At 38.0% G+C, this 27,782-nt stretch overlaps 1 protein-coding gene and 1 pseudogene across 3 annotated transcripts in view; one reads left to right on the forward strand and one right to left on the reverse strand.

Annotated features, from left to right (window-relative positions):
• LOC144365029 (uncharacterized) overlaps positions 1-27,782 on the reverse strand; it is a 124,165-nt gene that overhangs the window by 56,700 nt on the left and 39,683 nt on the right. The window lies entirely within an intron of this gene.
• LOC144378444 (coiled-coil domain-containing protein 122-like) lies at positions 489-27,235 on the forward strand (annotated as a pseudogene).

Raw genomic sequence — 27,782 nt, forward strand, 5'->3', positions numbered from 1 at the left:
TGTCATATATCCTAGTCTTTGGTAAATGGGAACACCTTGAAAGTTGTGTCTGTTCATTTTAAAAGAAGTACTTTTAGAAGAATGAGAGGGGAACAAGAGTCAGAATTTGAAGAGCTTGAGTTAACCCAGTGCCACGGTTTAGGAGAGATTTGCAAACTAGTAGATTGAGTTCTCCAAGCTTCAGTTTTCTTATCTGTATAAATAAAGCTAATATTATCCACTTATTGAACTGTTAGGAAGACCAAGCTTAACACATGGCACAACATGGGTTATGCATTGTTTGATAAATGTTTTCTTCCTCTTCCATCCACAGCATAGAGTGCCCAAGAACACACCCCCAAAGACCCACTCCCTTCAACCAGATCTTACCTCCTACAGTTTCTACCACCTACTAATAATGTTATCAGCTATAAACCCATCAAAGGATTAATCCATTGATGAGGTCAGAGCCTTCATTTCCTAAAAGTTGTCCTCTGAAAATTGTTACAATGGAGACCATACCTTCAACACATGAGCATTTGGAGATCCAAACCAAAATAGCTGAAAAGGTATGTATATGGGTGGATGGAAAGATGAATGATAGGAGGTGGGGTGAATGGATGGAAATATCAAAGAATAGATAGATGGGAGAGTGAGTAGTTAAATGGACAGATAGATAGAAGTATAGATATATATGTAGAAGGATGAATGGACGGATGCAAGCATGCATATATGGATGCATGGACAGCCAGACAGATTAATTTTACCTATGTTCTTTTATATCTCTGGCTTTTCCCATATGTAGTTCCCTCTGCCTAGAAGAAGATTTTCTTCTATCTTCCACTCTGATTCCTCCAGTAACCTCTTCTCAATTCTTTAAGATTCAACTAAAATGTCCTCTCTTCCAGAAAGCTCTCCCTGGCTTCATTTACCTGAGTAGGTATCCTGATTTTTGCTCCTACATTTCTAATGCATCCCTCCACATTAGACTTTACTACTTCACTGTCCTGGACTGTAAGTCTGGTTCAACTCATCAGGTTCTGAGCTCTCTGAGAGCAGCACCTGATGTTGATGCTGTGTGTCTAGCACTGGTCCTATAGCCTGTCCTGAAACAGGAGTGCAAGCAATTTTTAAGAAAATTTGAATAAAAGTAAAATTGATAAAGAGCCTGACTGAGGATATGCCTCAGTGGTAGTGAAATTGCCTTGCATATACCAGGACTTAGGTTTAATCCAAGCACCAAAAAGGGGGGGGGGAGAAAGTCCTTTGGCAGGCATAGAGGCACATTTTGGACTCCTAGATACTCATGAACTGTGGCAGGAGATTGCTTAAACCCATGAGTTCAAGGCCAGCCTAGGCCACATACTGAAACTATGCCTCAAAAGAAGAAAGAAAGAAAGAAAGAAAAAAAGAAAGAAAGAAAGAAACCCTGTGCCTCTATTCCTAGAGAAAGATACAGCAGGTAGAAGATACATTGGATGAACTGAATGAGGAGTTCTTCCAGCTCACTACTCAAGCCTTGCAACTCCAGAAGAAGGAGGACAAGTCAGACCAATTGCCTCCAGAGGAAGGCAAAACCTTTGTGGTAAGCCCAGTGGAGGAACATCTCAGCTCCTGAGATATTCATGGTGGGGCCCTCAGGGTCAAGGCCCCTTCCACAAATAGGATAGCTAGCTCTGACCAGAATATCCAGCAGCCTTAGTCATGTGCTGTGTAGTGTGGCAAATAGAAGGCTAAAGCAAGAAGACTAAGAACAGGAGCAAAGACAAGGAAGATAATGCCATCAGCTTAAGGTATATGTCTCAAGAAAATTCACAGCTGGAAAGATTGTAAAGGAAGCAATAAAAATAGCTGTTGTAGATATTGCTTAATAGCACCTGCTCCTGGAACTAGAAGCTTTCAATAAGATACGTATTCCATTCAGATGCCCCTATCCTGGTTGGGGGTCTCTGAACATATAGATGTAGGGAATGCTCCAGGGAAATAAGATGAGAGATGCACATAATCATGCAGTGAGTCTGTATTGAGCACAACATATTTTTTTTCTGAGCAAAGGAGGCAGTTCCTCACTAAACTCCCCTCCCTTGCCTACAGACATCTTGGAAGCCATCTTCACCACAGAGGGAGGAAACACAGATCCCCACCTTTACTCTTGGCCACATTCAGGGTCAGAAGATAGTGACTCAGTGAGGACAAAAGGACAGAAGGGCTTCATTCTTACAGAAACTTTCACTATAAAAATCCCTGGAATTACTGCCAGGAGCAGTGGTGCATGCCTGGAATCTCAGAGGCTTGGGAGGCTAAGGCAGGAGGATCACAAGTTCATAGCCAGCCTCAGCAATAGCGAGTTGCTTAGCAACTCAGTGAGACCTTGGCTCTAAATAAAATACAAAATAGGGCTGGGGATATGGCTCAGTGGTCAAGTGCCCCTGAGTTAAATCCCTGGTACCAAAAATAGATAGATAGATAGATGATAGATAGATAGATAGATAGATAGATAGATAGATAGATAGATAGATAGATAGAAGATAGATAGACAGATATCCCTGGACCTGAGATAGATAGATAGATAGATAGATAGATAGATAGATAGATAGATAGATAGATAGATAGATAGATAGATAGATAGAAGATAGATAGACAGATATCCCTGGACCTGAGAAAGAAACAGGCTAAGCTGAGGGACTATAACATACAGTGAGGTTTAATTATTTAGTAACATTTCCAAATTATTAAACACAAAGATTACAATATCCCTAAAATGTTACTCAGGGAACTATATAATTAACTGTTGTACTCTCACATGGCAAAAAAACAAAACAAAACAACAACAAACAAAAAGCCAAACTGGGGACATTATCTCTCTATGAGGTAATTGCAGTCCCTGGAGGAATCTCTGGGCACCTTCCCAAGTGAGGGAAATGTTGGTGCCCAGAGAGCATCATTGTGATGAAGGGTCATAGCTCAGGACAGAAGAAACGGAGGATTCTCTGGTTACCTTTCCTCATCCCACTCCTGTCTTGTCTAGGTGGCTCCCAGCATCCTTCCTGGTGAAGAAGACAGATTTCACTCCATGGAGGTGAGCAGCTCAGGCAGAGAAAGGCCTTGTCCCTGGGCCCTGAAGAATGAGCAGGCCCTGGTGCTGGAAGCCAGGAGAGTCCACTTGGCTCAGCAGATTGAGGAACTGGAGTGGGAACTGTCCCTGCTCCTCCAGGCAGCCAACAGTGGCTCCAGTGTAGGAGGGAGCCAGCTTCCAGTGCCAGCCTGGAGGGCCCTGAGCCAAATGGGACACTTAGGAGGACATCTTCAGGAGCTGCCTTCTCCACCAAAAATGTGACTGGGGCCTGGTAGGAAGAAATAAGCACCTAAGGCTAGGGCCTGTACTGGTTTATGATGTGCTCCCATAGAGGACACCTGAATTACTGTCAGAACCTGAACCTTGGGATGTGATGAGTTCTTCTTTGGTCCTTTGGGGAAAAATAAAGTTACATGGGTTGAGGAAATCAATGCTTGCTTTAATCATCTTCTCCCTCATGCACTGGTCAATATGTCGTATTGTCCAGGTGAATATCCCTAAAATGTTATTCAGAGTGCTTGTTACCAGGGTAGAAAGTTCTGGGTGTGGTGCTATGAGAATATAGGTACAGCACAGCACACCCATGCCCCACCCTCCATCTCATCTCTCTGCTGGAGTCTCCAAACTCGCATAGAAGCCCAAGTAGCCATTATTCCTTCACAGCTCAAGCCAACCTCCTAAACAACAGAGGGGCAGGTGATATCAAAAAGGCCAGATCTCCTGAATACCACAGAGCCTCCAATGCCAGAGGAGACTCCTTAAGCACAGGCAGGGCCTAAAGTTAGACCACTTCTCTCTGCCCCTAGACACCCTCACTTTTCTCATGCACCTAAGTTCCCTCCTGGAACTTCCTTTCCTCTGCTGCCTGGTCCCAGGTAGAGCCACTTATTTCTTTCCTTTCTTTTCTTTCTTTTGTTTCTCTTCCTTCCCTTCCTTCCCTTCCTTCCTTCCCCTCTCTCTCTCTCTCTCTCTCTCTCTCTCTCCTCTCTTTCCCCCCCCTCTCTCTCTCACACACACACACACACACACACACAGACACACACACGAAATGGGGGGGGGGGCTTGTGCCTAACATGCTCCTCCCACCCTTGTCCTGATTGCTTCTTTCTGTTTCCACCTGTGAGTCCCAGTTCAGTGATTTATGCCATGTGGACCCTAGCCTCAGCTCCTCAGAAAAGAGCATGTGCATCATTCACCTACAATCATACCCAGACCCATTTGAAAACCCACACTCATGCAAACTTACAGACACACACACACACACACAGACACACATACTTACCCAAATGTTCATACATTCCCATATGCTATCTCATGTGTGCAACTGGAGACTACACAGATACACATTCACATACACACAAAAATACAACAGGGTTGTATATATACACCAAGAGCTCACTATTTAACAGGTACTGGGTATCATGTGACCACAAAATTCTTTGTGAATCTGGTTGTCATAGGGATATAACTTCTACAAAAAGATTACACAGTCACACTGGAGGCCACACCAGTACACAGGAACTCCCCAGAAGACAATGTAGAAGGAAGAGTCAACCTTGTGAACAAACTCAGCAGAGGGAGGCACTCAGAACGGCGAGGCATCAAACTAGCCAGAACCCTTAAGAACAGTCAAGAAGGGGCTGAGCTGACCCAGACTTCAGATATGGACAGAGCATGTTGGCTACAACAGGGAGAAAGAGCTTTACAACTCGTGAGGTTAATGGAAAGGACAAGAAGAGAGCCACATGCACAGTCTTGGCCAGAAGAGGTCACCTGGCTCTATTAGGAAGAGGAGCCCACAGGGAATGAGTAGAAATATGTATTGAAGTGATCCCCACTCCTGTGGGTCTGTTACCAGACCTTTATGAAAGAGGGAGGGATCTTGTGAAGTATACTTGCCTAGAGCAGACTGTTGCTGGGCTGTGGGCCCTAAAGGCATGCTCTATCTATGAGATCCTACAATTCAGAGCTCCTTGCTACAAAGAAGTGGACACACTTCCATTGGAGTCTACAGCCCTCTAGGTCATGCCCAGAGGGTGAGGGGTTGAGGAGCTCTGTGGACCACCAATAGCTCTCCACCTTTTTGGTTCATGTGACCCTCTCAGAAGTGTCATTACTGGGGCTAGAATTGTAGCTCAGTGGTATTTACCTTGCATGTACAAGATCCTGAATTTGAACTCTAGCACCTGGAAAAAAAATAAATGTCCATCAGTGCTCTCTATGAAGGTATTTAATTCTGTTCTTTTAGTAACTGCAAGGCCTGGCCTAGGCAGAACAACCATCACCCCAACTTCAGGTAGGAAAAAAAAAAGCCCTGAGGATTCTGTCTACTGGCTGCCCTGGGTCCCAATGCAGCTCCTTCTGCATTCAAACTACTGCCCAGTAGCCTCAGGTAGATGATGCTGACCTCAGGTGGCCTAGAAATCTCATCCCCACCACCATTAAGTCTTAAAGCACAACCCAAAAACATGTCCATCTATCCTCACTGCTAGATAAATAAATACATAGTTCAGCCCACAGGCTGAAAGTAAAAAGGATGAAAATTGATACACCATGAAAATGGAGCCTGAAAACAAGCAGAAGTAGATACTATCATATCCAAAATTAATCAGAAGCCAAAATTAATCAGAAAAGACAAATAAGGGAATTCCATATTGACAAGGTGAATAATCCAACAAGAAGATATAATAATAGTGAATATTTATACCCCAAATATTGGTGTACCTAATTACATAAAAAAGACACTACTCAACTTAAAGACTGGGCTAGATCCCAGTGCAATAATACTGGATGATTTCAACATACCTCTTTCACCATTAGACAGGTCATCTAGTCATAAATTCAGACCTATAAAATATTATAAATGAAATGGACTTAACAGACATCTTGAAATGTCTATTTGTTTCGTCCTAAAACAGTCAAATTTATTTTCTTCTTAGGTACTCATGGAACTTCCTCCAAAAAAGACCATATTTTAGGTCACAAAGCTACTCTTAGCAAATAGAATTTTTTTAAAAGTATCATTCTTGCATCTTACCTGATCATAATATAAAGAAAGTAGAAATTCACTATTTAAAAAAAAAACCTACAGAAACTACATAAACATGTGGAGATTGAATAATACACTTTTCAATGATGAATGGTATTAGAAAAAAATAAAGAGAGAAATTTTTAAATTCTTAGAATTAAATGATAATGGTGATGCTACATAACAAAATCTGGAACACTCTGAGGTGGTTTCTTAGAGGAAAGTTTATGGCTATGAATGCCTACATGAGAAAATCAGAAAGACCCAAGAAAACAACTTAATAATGCATCTCAAAGCCCTTGAAAAATGATAAGCCAATTCCAAAACAGGTAGAAGAGAGGAAATAATTAAGATCAAAGTTGAAGTCAACGAAGTAGAGAATTTTAAAAAAATCAAAGAAATGAAGAATTGGTTCTTTGAAAAACAAGGTTAAAAAAGCCTTAGTCAGACTAAAGAAGAAGGTTAATAAGCAAAATTACATAATACTGTCATGTATATATAAAAAGAAAAAATAAATTTAAAAAAAGAATGAACAAAAAAAGAAAAAGATTGAAGATCCAAATTAATAAAATTAGAGAAGAAAAAGAAGGAATTCACTCCAGACATCACAGAAATCTAGAGACTCATTAGGCACTATTTTAAATAATAAAGGGGAAAACCTAGAGAAATGGATACATTTATAGCTAATATGACTGGCCAAAATTAAATGAAGAAAACAGAAAATCTAGACAGACAAATAACTAGCAGTGAGATAGAAGCAGTAATTAAAGCTGAGCATGGTGGTACATCCCTGTACTCCTACCAGTTCAGTAGGCTGAGGCAGGAGTACCATGAGTTCAAAGCTAACCTCACAATTTAGCAAGGCCTTAGATAACTCAGCAAGGCCCTTTCTCTAAATAAAATATAAACGGGCTTGGGATGTGTCTCACTGGTTAAGAACTCCTGGGTTCAATCCACAGTATGGAAAAAAAAAAAAGATTTCCAACAAAGAAACTCCCTGGACCACATGGATTCTCAGCTGAATTCTACCAGATGTTGCAAGAAGAACTAATGCTAATGCTCCTCAAATGATTCTATGAAATAGAAATGGATAGAACACTTCTAAATTCATTCCACAAAGCCAGCATCATATTCATCCACATAAGGACACAACAAAGAAAGTTTGTTTGTGGACACACCAGTATCCCTGATGAAATTAGATGCAAGAATCCTTGACAAAAGATTAGCTAATTGTATTCAACAACATATTAAAAACATTGTACATCATGACCAACTTCGTTTTATCTCAAGGTTGCAAGGACAGTTTAACACACACAAATCCAAACATGTAATTCCCCACATAAACAGGACAAAATTTACTTCATCATCTCAATAGATGCAGAGAAAGCCTTCAACAAAATTCAGTATCCATTCATCCTAAAAACACCAAAGAAACCAAGGATAGAAGGAACTTACTTCAACATTATAATACCTATATTCAAGAAATCCAAAGCCAGCCTCACAGTGAGTGGGGAAAACGCGAAAACGTTTTCTCTAAAATGCATAACAAGATGAGGATGTCCACTTTTACCACTCCTGTTTAATATAGTACTGGAGATTCTAGCCATGACACTTAGGCAAAAGAAGGAAATAAAAGGGATAAAAATAGAAAAGGAACAAGTCAAATCATCACTACTGGAAAATGGTATCATCCATTACTTAAAAGATCTAAAAAGCTCTACCAAAACACTGTTAGAGTTAATAAACAAATTCAGCAAAGTAGCAGGCTACAGAATCAATGTACAAAATTCAATAGCTTTCTCATACACCAATAAGGAATCTGCTGAGACAGAAATCAGGAAAACAATCCCATTCACAAAAACCTAAAAAAAAAAAATGCCTACAGATAAATCTACCCAAGGAGGTGAAAGGCCTCTACAATCAAAACTATAGAACACTGAAGAAAGAAACTGAAGATAGAAAGACTCCCGTGTTCATGGATAAGCACAATTAATATTGTTTAGATAGTCATATTACAAAAATCAATACAATACTAAATATAATTCCCATGAAAATAATAAAAAGGTCATTCACAGAAATAGAAAAAAACACTGTGCTAAAATTCAGTTGGAAAAATAAAAGAACCAGAATAGGGAAATCAATTCTAAACAATAAAAGCAATACTAGAGGCATCGCAATACCTCACTACAAATTATACCACAGACCTATAATGCCTGGGACTGAAATAAAAATGGATACACAGACCAATGGCAAAGAATAGAAAACAAAGAGACAAACCCACTCAGATACACTCCCCTGGTCCTTGACAAAGATAACAAAACAAACATTGGAGAAAAGAGAGCCTTTTTAACAAAAAATTCTGGGAAAACTGGTTATCCATATGTAGGATAATGAGACTAGATCCTTATCTCTCACCCTACACAAAAATCAACTCAAAATGCATCGAAGGCCTAGGAATTAGACCAGAAACTGTGCAACTCCTAGAAACAAATGTAGGGTCAACACTGCAACCTATATGCACAGGCAATGACTTTTTCAGTAGGACTCCTAAAGCTCAGAAAATAAAGCCAAGAGTTAATAAATGGGATGGCATCAAACTGAATAATTGTTTCCTTCTACACAGCAAAGGGAACAATTAAGAGAGTTAAAAGAGAACATACAGAATGGGAGAATATCTTGGCTAGCTACTCTTCTGACAGGGATTAATATCTGGAATATATAAACAACTCAAAAACCTTAATGATAAAAGATAACCCAATTAATAAGTGGGTAAATGAACTAAGGAGACACTTCTAGAATAAATACAAGTGGCAAACAAATATAGGGAAAAATGTTCAATATCATTAGCAACTAGGGAAATGCAAATCAAAACTACTCTGAGATTTCATCTCACTCCAGTCAGAATGGCAGCCACCAAGAATGCAAATGAAAATAAATACTGGAGAGGATGTGGAGAAAAAGGACCATTTTTACCCTATTAGTGGGATTGTAAATTAGTACAACTATTATGGAAATCAGTATGGAGTTTCCTCAATAGACTAAAAATGAAACCACCATATGATCCCTTGGTATTTATCCTAAAGAATTTACAAAGTTATCATACATAGTGATATACCCATGTTTACAGCAACACAATTCACAATAGCCAAACTATAGGCCTAGGCTAGGTGTCTGTCAATAAATAAATGGATAAAGAAAATGGAATATGTGTGTATGTGTGTGTGTATGTATACATATATACATAATGGAATTTTAGTCATTTGTGAAGACCAATGAAATTATACCATTTGCAGGAAAGTGGTTGGAACCTGAGAATATTATGTTAAACCAAACTTAACATAATAATATAATAAAAGCAAGAGAGGAAAAAAATAAATGGGTTTGAGAGGGATCTCATGAAAATTGAAGAGAGGTTAGTAGAGAAATGGGACAAGGGGGTGGGAGAAGGGAATGGAAGGAGAAATACTGAGGAATTATGTTGATGAAATTACATTGTTACATTGAGTGCATGCACGGATTTGTAACAACAAATCCCACCATTATGTACAACTATAACACACCAATAAACATATGAGGAAAAATTAATCAGGTAGGAGAGGTGATAAATGGAGGAATGAAAGGTGACTTAGCCTGGGCCACTGGAAAGATGTTGATAACCACATACACACAACAAAAGTCATTAGGATTCCAGCACAGTGACACATACCTGTGATTCCAGTGACCTTTGAAGCTGAAATGAGGGGATTACTTCCTTCATAAGTTTGCAAGACACTGTCTCAAAATAAAAAATAAAAAGGACAAGGGATATAACTCAGTGATAAAGCTCTACAGGAAGGAGGAGGAGGAGGAGGAGGGGAGAGGGGGAGGGGGAGGAGGAGGAGGAAAGCAAGACACCAGGAGGACAGTGATACTGTTTGCCTTGAGATGTGCACTGTGGTAACTCCCAGTAGGAAGACTGTGCTTGGGGCCTGAGGCCTGGGTCTCAGAAGGGAAGACGGATGTGGGTATAGAAGTCACAGCATCAAGACAATTTGCATATGGAGAAGCTGAGATCCTAAAGGCATTTAGCAAATGATTTTCATTTTCAATTGTAGATGGACACAATATATTTATGTTTATTTATTTTTATGTGGCGCTGAGGATTGAAACCCAGTGCCTCACACATGCTAGGCAAGTTCTCTGCCACTGAGCTAGAATCCCAGCCCGTAAGCATACAATTTTGAAAATCTGAGGAGGGCAAAATTCCTCTCGAGAGGCTAGGAACACAACCCTGGTGGATCCATGCAAAGATGATCCATCCTGTTGGTCAGTGAGGATGGAAGATATTTCAATATAAGCATACGCTAAAATAAGAAACTAAATGAAAGTTGTGAGAGGGAAAGAAGTAGTGATTAAGCATGAAGTAAGAGACCCAAGGAGCAAGGAATGAATGGGATCCAGAGCCAGAGCAAGGGAACACAACTTGGGAAAAAGAAGGTCCAATCCAATTAAAGCAGATCAAGGTAACTAGGGAAGATATACAGAGATTTAGGGGGAAAAAAGAAGTCAAGGAGCCTCACTGGATCTCCTTTCTTCTTAGTAAAGGAAGTTTCAAGGGATTTCCTAAGAGTGAGGAAACCAGATCAGGAAAAGGTGTGGGGACTTCAGAGACTCAGAGGACACCATGGTATCATGGTTTTACCATAGCTCCTTCCCTGCCCCCTCAATCCAACATCCTTCCTCTTTGCTTTATTCTCTGTCTCCTCTTTCATCCATCTACCTCTGTTTCTCTAGCAAAACAAACAAAAATAAATACCCTGCCAAAAGCACACGAGTCTCTATATTTACAGAAACTCAGAGCTTGACTTGGCTTTTCAATTTCAAAGTTCTAGTTCTAAGTAAATAGACAAGACAGCACTGGAAGAGAGTTGGACAAATAACCAACAAATGTTCCCACCCCCCAAAAGCTCAAGGGATGCTATTTGGGGACTCCCTGGCCCCCGCCTCTCTTAAGCCAAGTTACACACACACTGGCAGGGTGCACTGGGCTGGTCTGGCCTGGAGTTAGGCAAATAGATCTCTTAAAATCTCTACCCAGTAGTCAACATCTGGTGGGAGTGATTATCATTCGTCAAATACCATGAGTAAGAATGAATTTGCAGCTGTGATCAGAGCTAAAGAAGAAGTACCACAGGGACCTGAAGTCAGGTGCGGTGGGGAATGGGCAAGGCTGATGGTTTCTGGGGAAAAAGCTGTGGAACTTGGATCTGAAGGCTGAAGGGGGTCAAAGACCCTGGCCTGGGTCTGACTGTGGTAGGGTCAATCCTTGGGGAAATAAGCCTATCTCAGGCAGAAAGAAAGGTCATGATCCTCATAGGACCTGAGGGTGAGATGGAGCTGAAGAAGTAGAGGCTGCAAGGCTTGCTCAGCCCCAAGAGCTCAGATTGGAACCTTCTAGCAAGAGGAAGCCAGAAAGAGGGGCTGTGCTGGCATTTGAAAGGAGACAGATTGGGTCAGATACAAAGATACGAAAAAGATCACTCCACTTCATATGTCTCAACATTTTACTTTTAGTATCTCACTTTGGTTTTGCCTTCTTAATTGAACAAGTACCTGAGGAAAAAAAATTAGCTTTGATCATAAAGTTAGAAATACTGAGGTGCTACAAGAAATCAAACATGTACTCAAAAGTGGGTGGGTAGCTGGGTTCGGTGGTGCATGCCTGTAATCCCAGCAGCTCAGGAGGCTAAGAAAAGAGGATCGAGTTCAAAGCTAGCTTCAACAAAAGTAAGCAACTCAGGAAGGCCTTGTCTCCAAATAAAATATAAAATAGAGTTGGGGATGTGGCTATTTATATACCTAACACAGGTCTGCTCTTCGCCCTGATTAGAGGACTCAGGGGCACAATCTATGGATTGGCTAATTTTAAAATTCAGATGGGCAAAGGAAAGGGCTATAATTAAAATGGAAACAATTTACATTCAATTAAAGGTGAATATTATATTCTGAAAATGAACCACAGGACTTTCTATATCTCACAATAACGAGTGCCATACTGTTTAATTTACTATCTATTTTATTTTTTCTCTTCTCTCACTAGAAAATAAGCTACATAGTTTGAGTCTGTTTTGTTAATTCTTACATACCCAGCACCTAAAGACACTATCTAGGATTTAATATACCCTCAATAGATATAAGAGAGAGTAAAAGAGAAAGAACACGGGATGGCAGATCAGTGGGGAGGAGCAAAGGAGTCTTTACCTCCAGGGGCAGGTTATTCTACAGTGTGGTATGTGACCACCGAGCTAATTTTGTGGAATACATCTTAGTTTAGTGAGGACAGGATCTGCATCCAAAGAGCTGGGTTGGAAAATAGTTTTCCTACTTAATAGAATGACCCTTTTATCTAATTATTTAACATTTGATCTTCTAACTCGTGTGTAAATTAGACATGAGAACTTGCCCACCTCATAGAGTCATTGTAAAGGCTTAGCTGTGTTTAAAACAGCACTGTGTAAACTATAGAGCATGAAACAAATATCGCTCACCTCTATACTGTGAATGTGCCCCAGAATCAGAAGAAGACTTGATCAAATGGCTTCTGGGTGCCCATCACCACATAGAGGAGATGAGAGAATGATGGGTGCTATGATCCTTTCCAGCCAAGCCTGCTAGGGTCGAACATATACAGAGACTTAAGGGTCAGGCTGCATCTGCCATCCAATTTCCTGGCTGGCTTAGAGTCCACTGTATCAGAATACAGTATACAAGGCACCAGTCCCTGGAAGAAACTAGAATCAAGGGCTTTGCAGACAAATGGATTTCAAATTTGGTTTCTCCTTGTCCTTAAACCATATTTTATACAAGCAGCAATGCAGTAGGAGTGTTTACACCAGCATATCCACACATGAGTAAATGGTTACATCACAATTAGGACATAACTAAGCAAGGGAAATGTTTTAGCTCCCATATAATCTCATGGGACCATCAACATTTATGCAGTCTGCTGTTAATGAAAACATCATAATGCAGTGTATGACTGTGCCTATTGCACTAAGATGTTGAAATTTTAGTTAAAAAGTATATATGAAAGCACCATTTATAACATAACTGGCCAGTGATGACTACAGAATAAACTGGCAGCAGATGGGTCTGATTTTAAAGTAACCAGCAAATCTGCATCCATGTTAGGCACTTTGGGGGTACAAAGGAAGGAGATGACTCTCAGCTCTGGCTGGAGTGAATTGCTGGCTTTCCAGTAGAAAAGATGCCTACAAGGGAAACAACAGATCAACATTCAGCCACTCAGAAAACTCCTGCTGCCAGACTGCAATTACCCATCTCTACCACCAGATGACACCTGTGCTCACAGAAGGCTGGGGAGCTTTGCATTGTTCTGCAAAGTGAGGTTGCTGGGCAATGTATGGTTTAAAATGCAAAGTTGCAGAATACCTATGGGTTATAAGAGCAAAGCACAGAGTAATAAAAAGAAGCTGAGGGCTGAGGTTATGGCTCAGGGGTAGAGTGCTCACCTATATGTGTGAGGCCCTGAGTTCACTCCTCAGTACCACATACAAATAAATAAAATAAAGGTATTGTGTCAACCTACAACTAAAACAAAATAAGTTGAATCAGGCTAGTTCTCTCTGCTAAAGGAGCCTAAAATCCAAAGAAGGAGGAAACAGGCAACAGATTACTGAACCAGACCAATTTTTGTGAAAATGTGGGACCGTGCTAGCCAGATAGAAGTTCAAACGGAGAGCTTTTGGGAGGTTCATAATGCTGTGGAGCGTGATTGGATTTCAAGAATATGAAGTGCAAAGGCAGGGCAGAGATAGAGAAGAAATACTCCACAACAGGCAGGATTGTTTCCTTATTAGGGAACCAAGGAACATGGGAAATCATCATGAACAGGGAATTAGGAGTCACCTTATATGAGGTGCCAAGGACAAAACAAAGGAGGGTATCTTGGGTGCAGCAGCAGGAACATCCTGGAAGTTCTCAGGCAAGGCAGTTGACTACTGAAAACTATATTTTGGGGGGCTGGGGTTGTGGCTCAGTGGTAGAGTGCTCACCTAGCACATGCAGGGCACTGGGTTCGATCCTCAGCACCACATAAAAATAAAAGTATTGTGTTGAACTACAACTAAAACAAAATTTTTTAAAAAAAATATAAAAAGAAAAGAAAGAAAACAATATTTTGGGAAAATAACCCTAGGTATGAACTAGGGCTCAGCCTGGTGTAGGGAACGGTAGTAAATTGATTTTCTTTTAGAGAAGTGAACCCTCATTTCCAAAACTGACAAATCCCTGACAGTCAGTGCCATGCACACAGCAGGTGTAGGACAAAGAGAGCTATTAGCTACCAAGAGCCTGCTCCCTTCCAGAATAATCTGCCCAAGGACTCCATTCCCCCATTTTTTCATGATCTTGCAGTTAGATGGAGCCATGTTTGTGGGTTTGGACCACTAAGCATGGGCCCCATGACCAGTCCATGGCAGTCTCCTTAAAAAACAAACAAACAAACAAAAAAACCCACCCCTGCTTTCTCTTCCTCCTTCCCCAGGTTGAATGTTGACACAATGGGAGAGGCCACATGGGGAAACCTCCCTGTGCCTGCTTCCTGAACAACTGTGAGGAAATCCCCTCCCTTCCACCATCTCCTGCCTCCCCTGGACTTCACATGAGAAATCAACATCCGTCATGTTATGTCATTCAAACATTGGGGTTTATTAAGGACAGTAACTGGTTTTACCTAATACAAGAGTTTTTTTTTAATTGACTCACAATTGTACCTATTTATGAAGTATAGTGTAAATGCATACCCATCACCTTAAATACATCATTTCTTTGTGTTGGGAATATTCAAAATGTTTCCATTAGCTAAATGAAAGATACAATTAATTGCTATCAACTGCAGTTACCCTACTGTGCTCCACAACATTAGCCATCATTCCTCCTATCCAACTGTACATACCTACATGAGCTCACATTCTCCATCTCCTCCCCCCAAATGCAAGATTTTAATAAATCTGTTTAACTAATGTCAATTTAACCGAACTCTGAAGTCCTGGGAGTTTTTCATTGTTTTTGTTGTGGTGCTAGGGAAGGAAACAGAGCCCATCTGGATTTTATACACTCTTATGGATTGCTAGAATCAGAGGCTGAAATTTTAGTCCTCCTGAGAGTCCTATAATGCTTCTCATTTTAATAAAGTATGAACTTGAAAAGCACCAAAGTCCCTACTACCTCCATGGGATTACTGATGCTAGATTTGGGCATACCACCTTCCCAGAACCTGGATATGTTCACTAACCTGGAAGGTCTCCAAAATTCATCACTTACGAATATTTTTATGGAGGTTGCATCATGTAAGCTTGACTGATTATTAGCTCAACTTCTCTTCTCTCTCCTCTCCCAAGAGGCTGGGCAGTGTACATAAGGCTAAAAGCTCAGGACTTTAATCAAGTCTTGGCCATTCTGATAGCCAGTTCTCATCCTGAAGCTCTCCAGAAGCCCATTGAGAGTTACCTCATTCCAAAAAATAATTTTTTTAAACTGATAGTAGAGGAACACTTGAATATCCTCATGCCAGGAAAATTCCTTGGAAGAAAAATTCCTAGGAAGGAAAGAAGAAAGGTAGGAAGGAAAAGGAAAAGAAAAGAAAAAAAGAGAAAATGGGGGTAATGGATATATTTATTATCTTAATTGTTGTGATGATTTTTTAAACATAAAAAATATTAAAACTCATCAAATTACAGCTTCAGTATGTGTAGTTTTTTTTTCCTTCTACTTTGCCTTAAAAAGCCAAAGCAAAGGAGGACATAAGACTGCGTAAAAGGAGAAGAGAAAGAGAGAGGAGGAGGAGGAGAAAACCGATTAACAGGAAGATGAAGAAGGAGTAGTGGTACTAATTTAAAGTTGGAAATGTATTGAAGGAAATAGATATTAAAGCTAGTAATAGAATTTAACATTCTGTTAGATCAGAAAAGAGAGGAGATGATGACCAAAGTAGTGTTCATCTTCTCTCCCTGTATTAATAAATAGAGTTGATATCCTAATGTAACTGACAACACCTGTCTCTTTCCTGAACATGTGTAACACTTACTGAGTATCTACTTTGTGCTAGTTCTATCTTAAGCATTGGGAACATGGTGATAAGGACAGAAAAGATTTCTGCAGCCATAGAGTTACTTTATATTTAGGGGAGGGAAAAATTGAAGAAGTTTTCTAAAAATAAAATAAATAAATAAATAAAGTAATAGATAATTTAAGACACTGATGGATTCCAAAGAAAATGAAGTAGGGAAATGTATAGGGAATAACTGAAAGAGGGGAAAGGGTTAATTTATATTTTGAGTCAGGGAAGCCTATTTTGAGGAATAGTAATAAAGATGAATAGTGACAAGACACAGCAGTATTATAGAATTTTTTTAAAATGTCGTGCTGGGAACTGAACCAAGGGATCTCATGATTGCCAGGCAAGTGCTCTTCCACTGAGCTATATCTCCAGCCCAGGGTTGAGAATATAAGGTAGATTGAAAAATAATTACAAATGCTCTTGGTAAGGAATTAGGCATATTTAATAAAAGAAAATGAGGTTAGAAGAAGGGAGAATAGTAGATGGGAAAGATAGCAAAGTAGATAGGTACTAGAGCATATAAGGCTGTATAAGCCACTTTGGTGAATTTGAATTTTATTATTATTGCAATGGGACATCACTGGAGAATCTTGAGCAGGGAAGTAGCATGATATACGTCTTTCAAAGATCCTTCTTCCTGATAAAATGGAGCCTAAGAGAAGGGTAAGAATGAAAATAGGAAGATGAATTAGAAATTAGGCCACACCACAAAGATTGGTCAAAAGTAAATGTGGGGATTGATGTTAGAGAACCAATTCTCACATTTTGGTGGGAAGTAGGTTGTGGTGTAAGGGAAATGGAAAAATTAAGAATAACTTTATTGCTTTGGATTATCCAGGTGGAAAATGATGTAGTTTACTGAAATCAGAAGAAGTATGAAGGCGATCATGTTTGGTTGTGGTGTGGTTTGTATATAAGGTGTCCCCTAAAAGCTCCTGTATTAGTGCAGGAATGTTGTGAGGTACAAGGATTGGATTGTGAGAGCTTGAACTTTCTGATGGTCCATCCTAGTGTGAATGGCCTGAATGGTAACTGTAGGAAGGTGGGGTTTGGCTAAAGGAGGTAGGTCACTGGGAAAGTACCCTCTAGGGGTTCATCTTCCCTGTGACTTCATTCCTACTTTCCTCTCTCTACTTCCTTTCCTACATGTCTTCCACTACTCCCTTCAACTATGTTTTGCTGCCTCACTTGGGCCAAGAGGAATAGACTAGACCTCTGAGACCATGAGCCCAAATAAACTTTTCCTCCTCTCTGTCGTTCCTATTGGGTATTTTGGTCACAGCAATGAAAGGCAAACACAGTGTGTAACTTAATATTTTCTGAATATATCTAACTGAGGTGTCTATTGAACCCTCAAACAGAAATGTCAATAGGGCATTTGAAATATTAGCACTGAAGACAAAAACTGTTTTTCACCAGCACAGTGTTCTTTTCAGTGTACTTACCTTTTTGGTCTTTGTCAGAAAAAGGATTGAAGGCCTTTGTCTTTTTCATACAATGCCTTTCTCCCAACATTAAAACTTTATATTTAAAGAGAATGACCATCTAGATAGAAAAAGGAATGGAGATAGCCTGCAATTATTTTGGTGGGAGGATCTATAGAATTTCATGCACAGCTAGAAACAAAGAAAAGGAGGAATTAAGGACATCTCTCAAAGCCATACTGTTAAGTACTTTGGGGAATATAGGGTTATGTTAATTTGCATTTTTGTTCCCAATTTTTCATCCCTTTGTATATCCACACCCTTTCCCATATCATTATAATGCTCTCACATCATGGGTAGACATACTGTGACTAGCTGGGGTATTAGGAGATGTGATTCCAGCAAAAGCTTCTTAAAAGCTCTTAAATAGTTGAGATTTGGCTTTTCTGCATCTGCTATCATCATGAGCAGGACATTCCTGGGCTGACCCACTGGAGCACAGGAGACACATAAAGTAGAAAGAAGTCGCCCTGCCAGCCCAGTCCCAAGCCAACCTAAAGTGTCTTACAACCAGCCAAACCCCAGTCATTTTTTTTCTTTGTTAAATATATAAATACTTAAATTTCAGATATACCTATTTTTTTATATCTTTATTTCTTTTTATGTGGTACTGAGGATTGAACCCAGTGCCTCACATGTGCGAGGTGGGTGCTCTACCAATGAGCTACAGCCCCAGCCCAGATATATTTTTAAAGGAGATATAAATATAAATATATATACATTTTTAAAGAACATAAATATATTATTAAATGTATATTGATCTGATCTAGGAGAGAAAAATAAAAATTACAAAACTTCAACACTAGAGTTCCTAAATTCAAAACCAGGATTTGACCCTTACTGGTCAAATGATGAATTACTTTTGTTATTCAACATCTCAGAACCTCAGTTTCATTATCATACTGTGGGAATAACAATGGAAACTGTTAAGGGCACTCACCCATACCATTTTTCTCCTGCCTTCTTATCTTTTACATGGGAAACTGGATCCAAAACTCTGTGGCTAATTTCTCAAGTTCCTTTTTCACAAATGCCAAGAGAAGGAACTAAGTGAACTAGTTTCCTGTGTAAGGGGGTTTACAAATTTATGTCTAAAAGCAATTTTGAATATAAGTCCCAGGGCAGGGAGTGACTCCAGTGACCACTTGCCTAGTATGCAAGGCCCTAGATTTAATTCTCGGGTATACACACATACAAATACATAAATAGATGATAGATAGATAGATAGATAGATAGATAGATAGATAGATAGATATAAAAATAAATAAAAAACACTTTAGGTGTTTTGAGATGTGAGTACAACCACCTAGCCAAGCTAGCCAATCCCACTTCTCCCAGTCATGTGAATCACCTAGCCAACCCCTCTTTTTTTCCCAGTCATATCAGCAATGAACACCTATTTGTTGTTGTATCACTGAGGTTTTTGTGGTTCTGGCAATAGATAACTGATACAAGGGGAAATAGGCTAGGAAGGGAGGAAGAATTAGTCTTTTGGACATGATGAGTTTACGATGGCCAATGGCATTTGGCTATGGAATTCAAATACATAGCTCAAAATATAAATATGGGCAAGGTAACCCAAGGGTTATGTAGGGAGGGAAAAGAGGAAATGATAAATTCATGAACTCTGAGGAAGACCTATGTTTGAAGAAATCCTCTCAGATTAAGAAGGAATGCTCAGAGATAGCTAAGGAGAACCAGGAAGATGGATGCTAGGAAAACTCCTTTTAAGGAGGCACCAGTTAGCCACGACAAAGCCCTAGAGAGGTAAATTGGATATCACACATATCTTAATACTCATTTTATAAATGAAGAAATTGAGATGGGATGGTTTGCTATGCATGATCACACAAAATAGTGAACAGCAATAAGGGTTGCTGGAACCTAGGTCTAGGTCTTTTAATTCTTTTTTTTTTTTTTTCAGTGTTGCTGAACCTTTATTTTATTCATTTATTTATACGCAGTGCTAAGAATTGAACCTATGCCTCACACATAGGAGGCAAGTGCTCTACCGCTGACCATGTCCTGTCTTTTAATTCTTGAGTCAGGGTTTTATCATTTTTATTATATTGTCTTCCTTGACACCCATAAATATATTATTAAAATATATTATTAAATGATTTTAAGTATTTTTACATATAAAATATTAAAGCAAAATGATAAAATTTTTACATTTAGGATTAAGTGACCATTAAAAATTAAGAAATATATAACTGGGATCTTTCTGAGAAAGTAATTGTTATATTATTGCATATTTCCTTCTATTATGCATCACTTCTTTTCTGTACCTGATAAATGTATATTTTTATGTTAAGTGATTTTCCTATATACATTATGAATCAAAACAATTAATTTTCCTCTCATGCCGAGTACCATGAATTAATAATGATAATGTTGAAATACATTACAGAATAAACTTCAAGAGCTTGAAAAATAAATAGCAGCTGTTTGTGCAGAAACTAAAGAAACAGAGATGAAAATTTATCAGGAGAATGCTGTCATAAAGAATTCCAGACTTCCATGTGGAGGCCTGGAATCTCAAATCCTTGTATAAAGAGAATGTGAAGCTTAAGTTTGATAGCAACATAGTCCAAGAAGATTTTGAGGAACGCTCGATAAAATATAAGATTCACTATGCAAAATTAAAAGTACAAAAAGACAGTTTAGGGGAGATAGAAGTCCAATGGTCATGTATAATTAAACTATGTGAAAAATGAGATCTAGTTAAAAAACGAAAGACAATGAAAGTGGAACTTATGCAAGATCTCCAAAATCCAGGAGGGAACTAAATGACACAAGTACAGGTTTGAATTGTTACTAATCAAAACTTTTTCTTTTATCCTAATCCTAAATATATATTAAATAGTACATTTATCATTAACTTAATAAAATGCTATTTTACTACATTCAGAAACTATTTTTAAGAATTTTTAAGAACACAATTTTTAAGAACATAGATAAGTATATAAGTTATACAACTACCTCAAATGCGCAAATGCATAAAGGAAATATTTACAAAAACATTGTGGATTTCTAAAAATATATAGTCAAACAAAATCACAGTGAACAATTAATCCATTTGTTGCAAAAAGTATAATTCAGAAAAAGGTTGAGGCTCTAGTTTCTATGCTAATGCATCTAGAACAATTTAAATCAATTTGGTATGATTAATGCGGTTATGCAAAGAATCTGAATTAAGAATTGCACCTTAAGCCTCTTTGTATTTCTCTTACTGTTCTTAAAAGAATAGTCAATAAAAAGTACAAACTTAAAATACCATTTTTTTTCTTTTGCTATTAAGTATACTTTGCATTATTGCCAGGCAAATGCCACCATAAATTCCACTTTCCTTTGTCTTAATTTGTTTTTACTTCTGAGTTTTCAAAGTAAGGTAGCTTTGTTTGAATAACAGTTATGTATCTAGTATACCTATAGAAGTATTGATCTAATTCTATGTATCATAATTAAAATTTAATTTATCCAGTTTTCTTAAAATATAGCAATACTGAAAGTTGAGGATTTATATGGACTATGCTTTTCTAACTTGTATATTTTACATTTAGTAAATATACAGGAAAACATTTCAAAGCTAAAGAATAAATTATAACTGTAAAAGAATCTATTATAGAATAAAACTTGTTTTCTTGAAGAATAAAAGAGGAGACATGAAAAATTAACAAAAGAAATAGAGGTAAGTGTTAACTATTGAAATTTCAATGTTTTATAAGATTATTTTCTTAATTATCTGCTATCTTCATGTTTCCATAATTTACTCTCAATTATCAAAACAGCTAGAGGACCAAAAATTATAAAATTCAGTAGATAAATACATATTATTAATAGATAGATAGACCCCTCATTCAAGGGGTTTAAATATGTGGATATATTGAAGAAAAGGAAATAGTACTATTTAAATTTGGCCTAGAATTCCTTCAGGTTTCATTGCACCAACAGCTTGATACCTGTTTAATGGCAAGACAGCAGAGGCTATAGTCATAGAAGATGACAATTCCTAGTCACCAGATACTCCTCAAAAAAAGGTGAAAAACAATGGAAATTATCCTTCTCTGATTACATATTTATAATTCTCAAGAGCCAAGTTTAAAAAAAGTAATATGCAAAACCAAAACTGAGACAAAATTCTCATCACTTGCAGACTTTTATAGTCAGTTATTATTTATATGACTGGAGAACCAATATGGAAAAGAACACACTTTTAATAGTAAAAATGCTTTCCACCATGACAGCATTAATATGGAAACTAAGCAGATTCATATTTTCACTTGATTATGACTAATCTGACACAATACAAAAAGCATCTGAAGTATTAAAGATAAAATCCTTACCTTACATGTTCTCAATAAAGAGATACCATGGAAGTACACAATAACAATAGAGAAGACAAGACTCAACTCTTAAATTTTTTACTGAACCTGGTAAGGTGTAGAACACCTGAAGTTTTAAACACTATTGGTGTATGTATACATTGTTAAAAGCATTTTGGAAAGGAATTTGAGATTACCTAGTACTTTTCTTATGCTGACATGTTTTATCAAGGCACAATTGTCATAAGTCCACAAATTGTAAATGTTTTGACTTTTTATTTTTATATGTTCTTTTTAGTTACACATGACAGTAGAATCCATTTTGATATATTTAGACAAGCATGGAATATGTTCTAATTAGGATCCTGGTCTTGTGCATGTACATGATGATGAGATTCACTATGGTGTGTCCATATCTGTACATAGGAAATTTACATCAGATTCATTCCAGTGTCTTTTCCATTCCCATCTCTCCCTCCCTTCATCATTCCCCTTTGTCTAATGCAATGCACTTCTTTCTTCCCCATCCCATTATTGTAGGTTAGCATCCACATATCAGAACATTCAACCTTAGGTTTTTTGGAATTGGCTTATTTCACTTAGCATGATACTCTCCAGATCCATCCATTTACTGGCAAATGTCATAAAGAAATTGTTTTTTATGGCTGATTAACATTCCATTGTGTATATATACCACAATTTCAATGCTAAAGGGCATCTATGTTGTTTCCATAGCTTGAGTAAGTGAAATGTACTGCTATAAACATTGATGTAACTTGGTCAATGTAGTTTGCTAATTTTAACACCTTTGGGTAAAAGTTGAAGAGTGGACTAACTAGATCAAATAGTAGTTCCATTCCTAGTTTTTTAAGGACTCTTCGTACTGTTTTCCAGGGTGGCTGCACTAATTGGAGTCTCACCAACAATGTATGAGTGTAGCCTGTTTTACGTATCCCACTAACATTTATCGTTACTTGTAGTATTGATAATTCCCATTCTGTTTGGAGTAATGTGAAATCTCAGCATAGTATTTGCTTGTTTGTTTTTGAATTTCAAAGTGTATTTTGACATTTTTTTTCTATTTGATTTTCATTTCTCTAATCGCTAGGGATGTTGAACATTTTTTCATATATTTGTTAACCATTCATATTTCTTTTTCTTCTCTGGAACATTGCATAGTAGACACAATTAATGTTCTGCCCAGATCCTATCAGATCTAGTTTTATCCTTCCCAAGCAGCCCTATTGAGGCATGCTTTTACCTCCAATTGTTCTGTTCTGAGACTTTCCTTGGAAGGTTTGCTATCCTCAAAAGGATTTTGCCTGATTCTGCAGTTTGGCTTTGCCCTTTTATCCTTAAGACTTTAATAATAAACCACTTACTAAGGAATCTCAATCTGAGTCCACTTCCAGGAATCCCAAACTAAGTCACCTTGTGGAAATAATCACACAATGCAATCTTCATTTTCTTTTCTTTTTTTTTTTTTTTTTAGATTTCAGCCAGTTCTAATTTTTTTTACATATTTGAAGAAGTAATTCAAAAGACAATGTTAATTAACTTTTTTAAGTCACACAATAATAATAGAGAAACTAATGGATTGTTTGCAAAATTCAATTGGATGTGGGGCCAACTGCAATAAACTTCAAAAAAAAAATCTAAGTCTGTGGAACCTGGACTTTAAAAAAGCAATTGGAATTAACACTGCTCTTACATTCATGGCTCAAGGAAGCGGTCATGTTTTGTTTCTTTGTATGGCAGATATAACAATATTGGTAGAAACAATGTAACTTTTCACACAGATAAACATCAAGAGACCAATCTGTATACACAAACTAAAAATTGAAAATGGATCCATTCAGATCTTACATAACTGAATCATATAACAAATGTGAATTTGTTGACAACTTCCCAGAGACAGAACAGTATTAAAAATCGGTCATCTTCATCATTCTCCAAAATTATTCCTCATTTATTTCCCCATCCTCATCACAATCAGCTTCATCAAGCATTTCCTGCAGTTCATCATCTGTTGAATTCTCCCTGAGCTCCTTGGCTGCTCTCCTGATATTACTTAGTGTTATCCTCCCAGTATCATCATGATCAAATAATTTGAAAGCCTTCAATATTTCTTCTTTTACATCTTTCTCACTCATTTTTACACTGATAATGGCAAAAAAAGTTTTCAAAACTAATGGTGTCAATTCCTTCTTTGCCCATTTCAGCTATCATTTGTTTAACTACTTCTTTCTTTGGTTCAAATCCTAAGGCCCATGATACAATCTTAAATTCTTTCACATCTATGGTCCCAGAGCAATCAGCATCAAATAAGTCAAAGGCCTTTTTATTTTCTTGCTTCTGCATTTCATTCAATTCATTTTTTGCTGCTCTTTTCTCTGAACATGTCGCCCCTCCTGCCGTACCACCCGCTCCACACCCACATTGCTAGGGTCACCTGTAATCTTCATTTTCAAGAGATGACTATTGTTCTATCCCTCCTTCTCCCTCACCCCAGATCAATTCCACTCACACCAGCAGCCAAAATTAAAAACAAAAAGAAAAAAGGACAACATGATAAGAAACAAATGAAGGAATAAGTTGGGAAAAACTTCAGTACCTTGGAAATCTAATCATAGTTCCTCTCCACTTGCAGAAATTTGATATAATTTATTCACTTGTTTAAACAAACATGCCAAAAGACCCAAATTTTATTATATGCATTTAGGCCACCTCTCAAAGTACATATTACCTATCAAAATAATCACTATTTTGTATTATGAATCTTTTTTAGTTTAATACCCTTAGAATCTACCAGGTTGCTACAAACAACACATTTAATAAATAAATCTTGCCTCTGTAAGTCAAAGGTGAAAACTTGGAATATTTTTTCAACTGTGTTGAGGTCACATGACATTAAACAATTTACTAGAAGACTCAAACAACCAGACAAAAAGTTCATATTTGAGGAAAATCTTCTGGCTGCTTTCAGTTCCAACTAGAAGACAAAGACAGGGACAGGGACACAAGCAAATCATGTGCATATCCACAGATCTTATGTCATCATCTAATCATCCTAATTCTCACAAACCATTCTGTCCTATCTTTTCTATGTTTAAAAATTAGCAGTTCCCCCTTTCATCATTCGGTGTTCCAGCTCAAGAACACCAGAGTAAACACTTGATAACATATCAAGAGCTATGAACTCAGAAAATGACAACGAAAAGTGGAACTACAGGACAAAATATCATAGTATGACTATGCAGTTGTCACCATTTATCACCACAATTACAATTTATAGTAACTTTCAAAGCATTTATTATTTGGCTGGGATATAACTCAATGGTAGTGTACTTGCTTCCCATGGTGCAACCCTGGGTTCAACCCGTAGCACCACAGAGGTAGGGAGGGGAGAGTACTTATTGTCAATACCAAACACTACCTTCCTGAAATCTTTATGTCAAAACTTAATATTAGTAATAATTTATCAAAAACAACAGTGATGTGAAAATCATTTTATTTTTTGTGAACATCAATATAACTTTTTTTTTGCATTTGAACTGACATTGATGTTGCTAGCCCTCAAAATTTGTAGCTTATAAATAATTTTACACTGCTACACAATGTTACACACATGCAGAAGTAGGGGACAGCCATAGGACAAGATTTTTCTTTTTGTTCTATAGCCTCAAAAAGTTCACTCACATGAATTAGGTTTAAAAACAGAAAATTGATGATGAAAACTCTTAAAACATTTCACATGTTATAAGTCCTCTGTGTAAGGTATATGCAGACACCTTGAGGTCAGCTCATCCGATAACGGGTAAGGACCATATGTAGTATTGGACAACCTGAGGCAGGCATGGTCCCTAAGCCACATGCTTGTTGTTTAAACAGAGAGGGGGAGATGTTGAGAGCCACAGCCCAAGGGGCCCCAGCAAACTTCTAGCTGCCAACTGATTGGCTCCTCTGCGGTGATGCTCACTGGACTGTTTCCCCGCCCTTTCAGACCACAGAGCTGCTCATTGGGGGACTTTTTTTGGCTCTGCCCACACGACCCAGCCAATCAGCCTCAAGAGCAGGAGGAGTGGGGGAGGTGGAGAGGCTTGTGGGAAGCCGGTGGTGGCAGTTGGGCTCTGAGGATTTTCCTGAGAAGCTGTGTGGTGAGGTGTGTGTGTTCTAAAAATAAAGTTCCTTTGGTTTGACAAGTGGCTCCTGAATTCTGCCCAGCCAGACTGCGGCATTTGGTCATCATAATGTGTTGACTATATACATAAATGCACCAAATAAGTTCCGCATTGTAAAAATAATAGAGCCATTGAATATGAACCTATTCATGGGATTTGACACCTCAATTTGTAGTAGGTATAATCCTAAGTTAACTTACTTTCCTTATATAAGACAAATTGCCTTAATAAATTTGTCTAAGATTGCCTTTCTATGTATTTATCATAATGCTCAACAATATGTGCTGAGAATATGGTAACATTCAGAATAATGGTGTTAAAGCTTGGCATGAGAGAACAGAGCTAAAATATTCCTGCTGATACTTTGAAAATAAATTTCTCAATGGTTAGGCCGTTCCTAGAGAGTGAAAGGAAGTTGATATTTCTATTTTTAACCTTAGTTTAAAAGTCTATAAATCCCACAATTTTCATAGTTTATAGGGATGCCGTTCTCCTTGAATTGCCCAAAAGGTTAATGAAAATAGTTTCCCTAAAATCATAAACTTGCTGATTTGTCTTAAGGAGGTGGTTACTGATTTACTTTTAGTTGTATTTGACAATTTCAGATCATCTTGTTATCAATGGAAGCATTACTTCTGGAAGAATGCAATATCAAGTGGCAGGTTTTATTTTTTCTGAAATACAATGGATATAAGAAAGGAGGCCCCTACACATGAACCCAGGGGCATCATCTCATTGAAGACAGACTTCTCTCCAATTCTTTGATCAAACCAAGCTCCCAGTTCAAGAAGAGCCCTGCACACCTGCAACTGGTACAACTCTAGGCAACTACATTTCCCAGAGACAGCATGACATCATCTAGTCTGTGTTCTCAGTCCTCCCTTCCCTTTTCTTTTCTTTCACCTCTCTCTTCCTATTCACATTCCATTGTCTTGTTTCTCAAAATCCTTGCTCTTAGCTAACTGTCATTATTCTCCTCAGGCAGTTGGTTGATAAAGAATTAACCGGTGGCATGCTGGAGCCAAACTGTACCAGCTTGTGAGAGATAATTGTTCAATATTCAGGGATTTTACAAGCAAACTTTCAACTTTTGGTAGCTAGTAATCAGCCTTGGAAGACATGTTTATACCTAGAAAATTGGCATTGTTGACCCTCCCTACTGGCCTGTGAGGAACTGGTTTATCTGCACACTACTGAGTATTAAACTTCCCAGGGGATCTTGCAGTCTTAGTGGGTACTCCTGAAAACCTTAAAGATTCAAAACGAACTTCCATCTCTGAGATTTCTCTAACAGGAAATATTTTCTAACAGGGGTAAGTGATAAAAATAATAGAGACATTGCCAAGGGTTAGACATAGACAAAACCCTATATCATCTTGATCAAAGTTGGCTCTACAGATATATACCACTAGGAGATATGGGAGGAAAAGGTCAGAAAGGCAATGCCTTTCTGGGTCAAGAAGGATTCCCAAAGATACAGGTACATGTAACCATTATATAAAACAATTCTGAAACACTGACTTGCTGAAACAGACTGTTTCCGAGTTACTGACCAAAACTAAGAAATGAAGCATGCTTTCAAAGAGAGG

The sequence above is a fragment of the Ictidomys tridecemlineatus genome, chromosome 6 (assembly GCF_052094955.1).
Source record: "Ictidomys tridecemlineatus isolate mIctTri1 chromosome 6, mIctTri1.hap1, whole genome shotgun sequence".
NCBI lineage: Eukaryota > Metazoa > Chordata > Mammalia > Rodentia > Sciuridae > Ictidomys > Ictidomys tridecemlineatus.